We start from the raw sequence: 12194 nt of genomic DNA, 5'->3' as shown, positions 1-12194 counted from the left end.
CATAAACATCCGAACTCCAATAGTTACATTAAGGAATTTGTAAATTATAAATACGTTTATTCGTCGTACAGGCACCGCTCTGTATACACGCTGCAGCTGTTAAATTTCCAAGTACGTTATTACAACTGTTATCAATTTTTATTAACGACTTCTATGATTTCGTTTGACACTTCAGTTTTATTTTTTTTCCCCCTCCCGAAGTCGATTCAATTAATTTATAAAAGTAAACACGTACTACAGTTTACTAGGCTTCAACCAATAACCTTTTTTTTTTTTTTTTACAGCAGTATATATTTATATGATGGAGTATAAATATGTATACGTGTTTTAGAACATTAAAAATTTTACAATTTATTTTCAACTGTATATATTAATAATATATGGAACTCGTTTTATATTGTGTCGGTAAAATAATTAATTCCACGCCAGTGCCTATGCCGGCTGCCAAACGTACGTATAAATCATCTCGTACAATTTTCAGTTTCATCCGTGTATAATATATTATTTTGAACGCGTTTAGCTCGAGTTCTTAGAGTTGGTATTTATTTAATCTGGAGGTATACGTTTGTGATAGACAATCGGTTATAAATCGAACCGTGCCTTTGGCCATGTACGATTTTTGTCGTGTAGTAAATTAATATTAATATTCTCGTGTGCAATCGGTCAGTGAAGCGTTGGTTTTTTTTTTCTTCGATCAACATTCACTGAAATATAAATAAAAAAACGGTGTTATACATTAACATATTATGATAATATTATACATTGTTTATGAATAATATATACTTAAATAATATGTAAACATACACCTTAATATATTTTAAGTTTAAATAGTATAATTGAAATTAAGTGCGTCCGTCCATCAGCCTAGAAATTATGAGAACGTTTATATATGTGGTCGTATTATTATAACAAACAAGTCTACAGCTGTTTTTCGTAAGATTAATAGTTACAAGAGAAGATTTTCGTTAATGTTAAAAACCTCGTGAAAGCAAAAATCACGTTGATAGATGACACTGTAAAATGTATAACTATAATAATATACATATATGCGTTTCAACTTCTTCTAGAAAACATACGTATGCAGCATGTATATGCCAGCCCGTTGTAATACGATTGTTTGCACAAAAAAAAAAAACGCAACACGTGATTGTCCCCGTCTTAATTTTTACCTGCGAGAAACGCAACTCGATCATGCTTCATGAAATATAGACGTTGTCCTTTTAAAAATATTGATGTATAATAAACATTTTGTAATTTCGATTTTTTTAGCACGACTGTACAAAACGAAAAACATTCACAATTTTCAACACTAATATCTTTTGAACTATATAATAACCGAGAATTTTTTGTAACGATAATATATTTTATTTGTCGATATCAGTTATTAGTCGGTATTGGTATACATATAAGTATAACTAATATTCCGCGAGGCGAAAACGAACTAACGTCGAACCGACCAAAATTTGAAAACAATGTAAGGCGACGACGACCGGGCAGTCGCGGAGTGCCGTGGCTAACGACCAGTTTCAAAACGAAATGCTAATTGTTTAATTAAGTTTATAACGTTTTAGTTTTGTTTTAATATAACCTAACTGTTTTAATTGTTATTAAATATTTATTTTAATGCAACCTTAAGTATAATCTCCGGTGTACTTACTGAGACGTTTACTATAAGAAAAAATAGTCAAGACACTGCTGCACTTACTATCGGTTCCAGTAATCATTTCGTGGTCAACTAAAAAAGAGTAAAATCAACCTATGAGTTTTAAAACGTAAATCTTGTGGGACCAAGTTAATTTATTATTTCGTGCAGTACTCGATGTCGTGGTCACTGAAAGGAGAAAACAGTACTTTACCAAATATATCGATATTTACACGTTTGACGGTGGTCGGGGAATCGATAACCGAAAAGTACCTGTATACACGTTAAGCTTTTGCGAGGCGTATGCAAAAGCATGCTGTCGTGTTAAGATTTTACTTCAAGTCAGCTGCAGTTGAATGTTGGTTTTTGTAACGCATATTGACATTTTCATAAAAAATAATATAACTCAAGAGTATTTAGTGCAGAGATCTAGCCAAGTGTAATAGTAATATGTTTATTTGATAAGATCGTTAAACGCGCCGTTCTGGCGCGCACAGTCATGTGTAGTAATATTACCGCATCCATAGTAATTGAAACCATGTCCCTAACAATGACCTGATATTATATTTCATAAATACATTATTTTATATTTGTATAACTTTTAACTTGAACATCGCGACGGCCATGGACCCGTCGAACGGCGAGTTGAAGCCTACGTGTAACTCGTGTGCGAGACGTAACGCCACCGCCGAATACGACTCGGGATCGTCGAGGGTAGACCAAGAGGTGTCAGTGAAAGTGCGAGGAGCGCTGGTCGACCTGAAGATCACGCTGTTGCCGCTGAACCCGGCCGGACGGTTATCCGCGGCCGAGCTGCTGACGGAGATGTTGAACAATCTGCGGCTGTCGTCGTCTACGGACATCGACGAACATATGTCCAAGAACTACGGCAGCGGTTGCGAAAGGGATCGGCAGAATCGAAACACGACCGGCTTGTCGCCCGAGGAGCTGCGGGACGCAGGGCTGCGGCTGGAAGAAAACGTGGTCATGGCCATCCGACCCGCCATCTCTTCCGCGTGCGACGCGCCGCGCGTTAAGCTGCAGAAGGGCGACGGGGCCGAACGCACCAGCCGCGTAATGAAGACGAAGTCGAAGGGTAGTAGCGATGTGCGCGGCACGTACCCGTCGTCATCGTTGTCATCGTCGACCGTGCAACCCTCGCCGATGGCCATCGGCAGCGGCGAGGGCAGCAGGCGCGTGGCGCCGAAACTATTCGACGAGGACTGGCACAAAGTGAACGAGACCTTCGAGATCCTGTTCAACGAGACGTTCCCCGAAGCCGAATGCGCATCCTGTACCGCTAAATCGTATAATTAAACAATAATAATTATTGTGTTGGTCGTTTGATGATTACATATTTTACGAGATTGACGAGCCCTCGGAGTCGGTCAAGAAACAGGGCTAGATAAATGTTGATCGGGAAACTTTAGAGTATCTAGTGTGGAGATAGTCTGCGGACAGCTATATCGTAGGGATTCCCCTGGATAACCCTATCGGCGGACATTCGCTATCGTTAACTTGTATCGAACAGTCACGTTACGGAATACCAAGAACTCGGTTACTGTATAACCTGTAGGATATTTGTCTTATTGCTATATCGGTTGATATGTATCAATATTTTTACGCTAACGCGAATTGGAAAATTGTTGGAATGACAAACTATTTAGTTCGTGGAGCGCAATAGTGTTGTATTTGCTGCAGGTAAAACGATGAAACGGGTGCAATCGAGTTGCAACCGTGCCAGTAGTCGAATAATAAACATAATCAGTACGCACTCTGGTCGAATAATATTTGAAAACAATCATTATTATAAAGCAATCGAGTAGTTCTTTGTCGAGCCATGCGAATCCGTTACAGTTTCGAGTATTTGTACGCGGCTCGAATTCTCCTGGATTAAAATTGTTTCCCATAACCGTACAACCCATGCGCTTATTGCTTACAACATTATGCATCACGAGACTTGTGCGAGAACGTTCTCGTAAATGATCCCTTTGCCCGCGAACGGTACGGTTTTTTAACGGGATCCAACCTCGGATTCGGCGGACAACATTTGAAACCACCGTACGCGGATACGAAATCAAAACGCTGCAGCGTTGTTAGCGGTTGACTCGAGCGCGCGGGAACGAAACGATAACGGTGCGCACACGAAGCTCGTGACATCGTCTTCGGCCGCGGGAATTAGTTCCCGTCGTGCGCGTTGAACCTTTCGGATCTTGACTGCGAACGAGAAAATATCAAAAACAATATCCGTTCGCGGTGCACCGGCACCGGTCTACGGTTTACCGTTTCGTGTTTAATTTTTCTGTACGCGTCGCGTACCAAAAACTTATTAACGGTCGCTGCAGGACGGCTTCTTTGTCGTTGCTGCTTTCGGCTCGTGCGCCGTCGTACGCGAACCGAAGAGAACCGACTGCGCGCCTACACGATCGCGGCACCGCGGTCGCGGTCGTCATCGTCGCCGGGTTCCGCTCGGGAAGAACGTCGTCGCGGCCGTCAGTGGCTCGGAGGCGCGCGCGCGCGCAATCGATACGCGACCGCGCGGACGGTGGACGGGGCGGCGGCGGCGCGCGGTCCCCGATCGTTGCGCGGCACCGTCGCCGTCGGGGAGGGTAGGGGCGAGACGCGGAGGGGGCGTGGTCCACATCTCCCGTACACTCCTCCCCGTCCGCGCCGCCGCAGCCTCACGCACACGCGAGCGTGCGCGCGCGCCGTACGCCGATGGCTCCCTGCCCCCGTCGCCCCTCCGCACCGCCTTCGCCGCCGCCGCCGCCGCCGCAAAAAAAAAAAAAACGCGCCACCCACCCACACACGTCTCGGCCGGCCGCGCGCGCGTTTTCGCCGTTTTTTCGTACCCGCCGGCCACGCGGGCGCGCGCGCGCCGACGTATTCCACTGCGACGCGCCGTCGCGGCCTGTACTTGGGCCCGCCGCCGGGTTTCCCGTCCGCATACGCGACCGTGCAACGTGCACACGCCGACCGTTATCACACCGTCGCTCTCCGCTAACCGTATAGGGTATATCCCGGCGGTGGTGCCGAAGTTGTTTTCGCTCCCTCACTCACTCTCTCCCTCGCTCTCTCTCTCTCTCTCTCGTTCGGTCCCTCCGTCTCATCTCCTGCCACCTCTCTATCCCGCTCACTCTTCTCGTCAATCGCTCGCTCTTCCCGTCCGCGGATCGTCTCCGCGCTCTGAACGTCGCGCCCTCGTGTCGAACAGTGTTTTCGCGTACGTCCAAGACATTTTTCGTTTTTCGTTTTCACAAAAGTCCGCGCACACTTGCCCCCCCCCCCCCCCCGTCCACTCACCACCGTTTCGCCCGAAACACGAACCGTCCGTCCGCCGTGGCCGTACCGGTGCGCAGTCCGTCGCCGATAGCCGCGTCGTCGCTATCTACCCGATTCGGTGGACGAGTGACCGCCGCCGTCGTCGCAGCCGCCGCCGCCGACAACGAGCGCACAACACACAAGGATACCGTGGTAATTAATTTGCTTTTGCTTCTCTTTCGAGTCGACACGTTACGCGGGGCTCATGTGTTCTTTTTGTGAACCCCCCCCCCCTCACACGGTCGACAGCGCGTTGCGTTACCGCGGTCCTCGACGTTTACCGGATCCTCCGTGCGACCCGATCGAGAATCACGTTCAACGAGGGTCACGGACCACTACCACCACCCCCGCCCGCCCACCACTGAAGCCCGAATTTTTTAACCGAACCGTTTAACTGAATCGTTGTTCAACCTAGCCGCCGCGGCGCACGAGCAAAGTTCGCTGCTTGCTGTCGATCCGAGAACAATTAATTTAAGGGAATGTGATCAGCGTCGTCGTGCGCTCGCCGCACTGGTGGTGAACCGCAATACCGCTGGAGCAACCGGGACACGCATGATCTTGCGTCACGGTCAGGGATGTACCGGAGAGTCCGTCGAAACGTTTCTCAGTGCCGGTGTCGAACGCGCCGCGGGAGCGCGAAACAATTGTTTACGGAACATTTACAATGTTAGTGGCGATCTCGTATCGGTCAGATTCGGTGACGGGGGCCGCGTCCAACCGTTGTATGACCGTGTTTTAAACATTAACGCTTCGCCAGCAAACGTGAACCGACTAGAATCGTTTCCCGTCGGTCGGCGTTTCGGGAGAGAGTGTTTTAAGTTAAAAATAAACGTGACGATGAGATTGTTCCAAGTGAAATTCGTGCGGAAAATGTTTTCGTAAGACTTCACGTAACGTTAAGGTGTTGTCCGCTGCGTTTCCATTCTGCTGTGTACATAAATAAAAAGCCACCAAAAAAAAAAAAAAAAAAATTCATAGGCTAGAACCGCATGTGATACTATTTTCGTTTACAGTTGTTCCTTTCGCGTATAGTGCGGTAACCATTATACATTGTCGATCGTTCGGTGAGATTTATCAGGAATCCTGTAGGAAAATTTGTAAAAACTATTACAAATCGAACGTGGAACTACGTGCATAGGATATTGTCCCTCGAACCGTATTGGTACCATCGCTTCGCCGATAATAATAAACACTAGTAGTATTTATAATATTTTATAATTTACAGTACATACACCCCCGTGTATTATGTACATAACAATATTACGAATATACCGGCAGCTTGCGTAGGAAGTAATCGTTTACTGTTCGACGAGATAAGTTCGTGTACGTTGTTTAACTGATTTTCACATGTAATAAAATTATAATAATAACGTCGATTACATTTCATTGCTGTTCTCGTCCTATATGCAGTAGGTACTACTAATCTGCGCGCGTACACCCAATGCCCTACATAATAATATATATTTACATATAATGCGTTCATAACTGTTTTCGACTTTGAGGAAACATGCTTATTAAACCGAAATTATACGGTCTTCAAGTTCGTAGTTGTATGTTTTTTTTTTTTTTTAATTAAATTTAAAAATTACAATACGTATGAATAGGTTTTCCGTATTTTGACGTATTATTGAACGATTAACATAAGATAACGAAGTGTGTATAATTATATCATATCCAAGATTTTTGCAGCCGGTCTGCGTCGAGGACGGTACCTATCTGTAAACTGATATAGATTAACGACTTGTTTTCGGTCTCCTTAATTTTTTACGCAAATACTTCGAATAAACTCAAAAGTTATTGTTTGTCATTGACACGCGCGTTTATTTAATATTTTATTTATACACAATACATCTCGCCGGGGAATAATTGGAACGGGAATGCGTACTGTCTAATATTAAAAAATTATATCTTCCCATCCGGATCTTGATAATAATATTGTTTGTACATATGTATGTATGTTTGTATGTATCGGTGAATTATATTTGAGTTGACGGTGTGCTGTAAAAATATATACGCTCGTTGTTTTAAATATCGATCAATAATTGTTACGTTTTTACATTTTCTACTGTAAAAATCAACGGAGTCCTTTAGAAACAGTTGCAGAGCCTTAAGGGCTCCGCGGACCACGGTTTGGGAACCGCTGCTCTAATGTATCCATTTATTAAGCGGTATCGATCTTCGAGCATGCGATTATCGAAAAGTCCTTTCTTACTGTACGTGAACAAAATAATAAGTATCTACATTCCCACAAAAGTTTTAAACTAATCTTTACGGTAATTTTAGTTGAACGCAAAGCAGTGACTGCTATTTGAACTGTACATACGTACAGGTATATATATATATAGAGATGGATAACACATGCGAATAGCAAACAATTAATCTTTAAAGCCGGTTTTTCAACTATAAAATATAGCTTTTTAATTGCCACCTTACTTTGCACGCGTCGAATTTACAATACGAATTGAAACATATTGAATCCTCGTCCCTCCTACGTAATACAGTATATTGTCAGTCACGGATGGTTAGTTTCCGTGCGGAGAAAAAAAATCTGTACCACGCGTACAGTATAACTGTATACAACGGTATTAAATATAATTCACCCTCTAAATATAAGTCTCCCTCGCCCTAACCGGATTATGCTTACGCGTATCGTACGTATAATATATATATTTATATTTTTAAAAAACTACCAAGTATATATTTATTTTATGTATACTTGACACGGTTCTAACAGGGCGTATTCTCCACGCCCTTTTTATACTACAAACACACAATGATCATCTGACCAAATTTATTTCCTCTCTACGAGTATATAAGTGAGCTGTAGACGAACGCTTTCTTGTGTACGCTAACTCTATCTAATCTAATTGGGATGGGTGGGGGGAAGTTAAGAATAATATCCTTTTTCGAAAAATCGTACCGAACAAGTTCAAAAAATAACATGTCAGCAGACATGTGATCTATAATAAATCGACTCGTATGTTTTCGTATGTACAGGTACACACTTTTTTTTTTTAATGTTACATAAAAATACATCTATAGGTTTATTTATATTGTAACAGTAAATATTTACAGAAATATTTAAATAATTATGAATATTATTTTTTTTGTTGTAGTAATATTTTAAAGTTTAAAAAAAAAGTTATATATATTGAAATATTAATTGTTAGTATTTTGTATATTAAAATTTGATTTATCATATTAAATTCCGTGTAAATATTATGTGCATAAAATATTTGTTTTGATCTTTATTACGGTTGGGCTTTTAAAAATATTATCCAATAAATGGATAACAGATCGCTAACATAAAATTCTTCTTTTAATTTTCTTGTTTTGAATATTATAAAGAACTTCTTTGATAAAGATTTTAAGCATGAAAATAATTATTAAGTTCAGTTTGATGCTAACGTTAATATTTCGTAAGACAATTTGTTGCTAACATTTTATTTCATTTGATTCTAACAAAATCGTGTTTAGAAAATGTAATTTACATAGGTATTCTGTTTTATTTAAACAATTTTTTTACTCTTACATTAACAAAACAAATATAACTGTATATTATCTTATTAAATATAAATTAAAATTTAATAATAATTTAATCATTAAATAGTACCATCTTTGTATACTTGATAAATAAAAAATATTTGTAATACGTTTTGAAATAAAATGCTGAATAACAGTAGGTATCTAAAAAATTATATATATTTCTTGCGGGTAATTTAAAATGCTTTTTCTGTTGCGATAATTAACTGTCAATAATTGTTACTCTTTGCCAAAGCCATATAAATATAATATATGTACTGGGATGAATATTTTATTGAAACAATCAAAAACTTAATTTCAAATACTAACATACCAATATCAACGTAAACATTGCCGACCGATTTTATGAGATTGATAATTGATAATCAAAATATAATACCACTAGTGTGATAGCTGCAGATTTTGTCGCACCGTAAAATCAATTTTATTATAACAATAGTTATCGTTGTTATTGTTATTATAATTATTATTTTATTTTAGTAGTTTTATTGATCTCACAATCAACTTCGGCAACAGTGGCTTCCATTATAGTTACAATGTTTACAATAAATCACATTATGAAAACATCATGTTTTGTTGAATACATTATTTGATTGTTAGACTGATTTGATCCAGATTTGGCCCCGACGAAGAATCAAGGTTTCTACGATTGTTAGTGTTGAACTCTCATCGAACATTGTGTAAAATCCGCAATGTCGATGGATTCCAATTTGTAATAGTTTAGTACACACGTATGATGCTATCATTACGTGTATTTTTTTGTTGCGTAGAAAATCGCTTAAAAACCTGCAGTTCTAGATCTGTTTCATTTACTTATAAAGTATTCTTCGCTTCCATAATCGAGACGGCGGCGGCGGTGGCGGCGTGCGTTTCAGTGTAATTACCTTGGTATATCACGTACGCTATACCATATTATACCCACTTATTGATACCCGATATACCCAATTCAAATAACCCATATTGGGTTATAGATTCGCGAATCAGTTCTGTCGTACGTTGTGTAATGTGTAATGTGCGATGTACAATAAAAAAATGTGTAGTACAAATTGTACAAGTTACCATGCGGGGGAGGGGACAATCGTTAAAGGTGAAAAAAAACGCCGTATACCTACTGCCTACTTACTATGCGGATGCGCAGGGTATCAATTATTTATGTACGATAGAGTTGGACGATTTTTAACGTAAACACAATGCGATTAAAAAAAAAATAAATAAATAAAAATAATATATCGATACAGAAGTGCGTGAGCGTTAACGTTAACGGCAGTGCGCGCGGTTGTCATTAATAAAAGTCGAATGAAACTAGTTCTACACATTTTTGACGATGTAAATGTGACGCCATCATAATTATGTACCATCGCGATCGCTTTGATCATTAATATTTTATACCGAGATGTACCGTTACCGCGGTTTACGTACAACAATACTGTATCCGTACAATATTAAACGTAGGCGAACATATCATTATGACGTTAATAATTTCGTATATTTTTATTTTTTTACTCCCGATTAAATGTATTTCATACTCATTATACGTTTCACAACGCAATTCAAACGATTGGAATGAATTAATACAATAATCGATCGTCGGATTTAATTTGATATTTTCGTGTTGCGTTCAAAAAAAAAAAAAAAAAATAAACCGATGGATATTTTACAGGCCCACTGAAATATTGTTCGATCGTACAACCATACATTTAGCTATATACCCTTAGAGCATTTATTTTTAATTCAACCAAACAAACGTGAGCACGAATCTCCTCGAACCTGTTCAATCGATTCACTAAATACAATCGAGGGTATATTAAAATATTGCATTGTTAAAAGGGTCATTCGATATCGTAAACAATATTAATATTGAAAGCACTCGCCGTTAATTTTCTCGCGGTGTTGTGCAGTGAAATTTTCTTCGTAAGCAGATCGTTTTGAAAAATGTTTGTTCCCGGAACCACGTAAAACAGACCGAAAATTAATTGCAGAACGACTCTCGGCGCAATTCATGACTGGTCCCGGAACGGAGTAATATATAATCTTTCCGGCGATAGCGACGGCATTAGTTAACTATCGAAATCTTGGTACAGGCGATTAATTGTAACGGCATTGGAAATTTGAACGTAAAAAAAAAAAAAAAATGCAATCACACGGTCGGTTATTTAAACAGCGATCGCATTCCGAACGGACCCATTTGTTACCGTACGATATGCAAACGCCCGAGCCGTTCAACGCAGTAGCGGATACCGGATAAGTCCGTGCGACTAGTCGACCGCACCAGAATACGTTGCACGGCGGTGGAACGCGGTTTGGACGATCCGAGCGCCCGCAGAAGGATTCGACGCGAAAAGCAGACTTCCGTTTGAAATATTTTCGTCGCGACCAGCAGTGGTTCGAAAGACGAAAGAATAAAAAAAAAAACCGATACGCCGGTAACACGGCCGCCGCTGTACGTATACGTTCGGTGACGTTTCGTGACCCAAAAATCCGGTTACGGCAGGTATACACCGTACGGAACGCGACGGGGAAGCGGACACCGTTCCGCGGAGGGTATAATACGCGCGCGTGTGCGCTACGTCATCGAATTTCTTTTACGTTCATTTTCCCTCGCTCTCCCGTTCGTCCGCTCGTCCCGCTGCTCTACCTACCCCGCCGCGCCGTCGGTCCGGGGCTGAATTTTTTCCATCGTCAAAACGTACGTGCTACAGATAGACGACTTTGCCGCGCGGCGACGACGACGACGACGACGACGACGACGACGGATTTTCCAAATAAGTCGAAAACCGGTCGCCGCGGAATCCCGACCGCAACGGCAGCACCGCAACAATGGCTTTTATTGGCCAAGACTGGTTCTGCGGCTAGCCGGTCGTCGTTTCACCTGCGAAGTATTTTTATTATATTATTATGTGCGCGCGCGCGGTTTTTTTTATTTATTTGTTTGTCCCTCCCCGCCGCCGCCGCCGCCGCCGCCGTTACGCTCGACAACAAAACGCACCGCCGCCACCATCGCCGGTCGTCGGAAATACATTTACGCTTTTATTTATTTGTGTACGTGTGTGTGTGTGTGCGCGCGCGCGTGCAAACGTGAATCATACCTGTATACAAGTATAACGTACGGGAGAAAAAACAACAAACAGTACGCGCCGAGAGAGAGAGAGGAAATAAAAAAAAATACCCGGCAGCGATCGATTGTGAATTGCGACGATCTACCGCCGCAAAAAGCGTACGACAACAACAGCACGCGGCGTACGCGTAGACGTACGAAAGGAGATCGATAAATACGGGGCACCGCGACGACGACGACGACGGCAACGGTACTTGATACAAGATAACGCGAGAGACCCGTACGCGGACGTTGAGTGCCGGGCACACGTTTTACGGCGGACGTTTCTTCCCTTATCGAATCCGATGCGCGTGCACCCGGTATCGTTTTCAGCGCGCTCGCCGACCACGACACGGCCGTACACGTTCGTACGGTCGCGCGTACGCGAAATCCGCAGCCGCCGGTTCCCTCCCGCCGGCGGATTCCATTCGTCGGTTCAACGCCGTTAGCGTACGGAGTAAAAACAAGTGAACCTCATCGCAATCGACGTCGGTCCCGTCGCGTACACGTTATCCGCGCGCCCACCCGACCCGGCCGCACCGCTGCCGTAGTCGCAACTAGGGGGGCGCAATATGTTTTTTTTTTTTTTTTTTT

General features: G+C 42.1%; 1 protein-coding gene across 2 annotated transcripts in view; it reads left to right on the top strand.

The window, feature by feature from the left end:
- The first annotated feature begins 4447 nt into the window (after positions 1-4447).
- The window catches only part of LOC112686226 (LIM/homeobox protein Lhx2-like), a 25444-nt gene continuing 17697 nt past the window's right edge, over positions 4448-12194 (top strand). Inside the window, exon 1 of one of the 2 annotated variants that reach the window (XM_025558427.1) lies at positions 4448-5113. The gene's annotated coding sequence lies outside the window, so the exon portion shown is untranslated. Of the gene's footprint in view, positions 5117-12194 lie in introns of both variants that reach the window. The other variant, XM_025558426.1, reaches the window with a different exon arrangement.

The sequence above is a fragment of the Sipha flava genome, unplaced genomic scaffold (genome assembly GCF_003268045.1).
Source record: "Sipha flava isolate LNK unplaced genomic scaffold, YSA_version1 301_pilon_pilon, whole genome shotgun sequence".
Taxonomy (NCBI): domain Eukaryota; kingdom Metazoa; phylum Arthropoda; class Insecta; order Hemiptera; family Aphididae; genus Sipha; species Sipha flava.
This window is presented reverse-complemented; position numbering and strand designations above follow the sequence as displayed.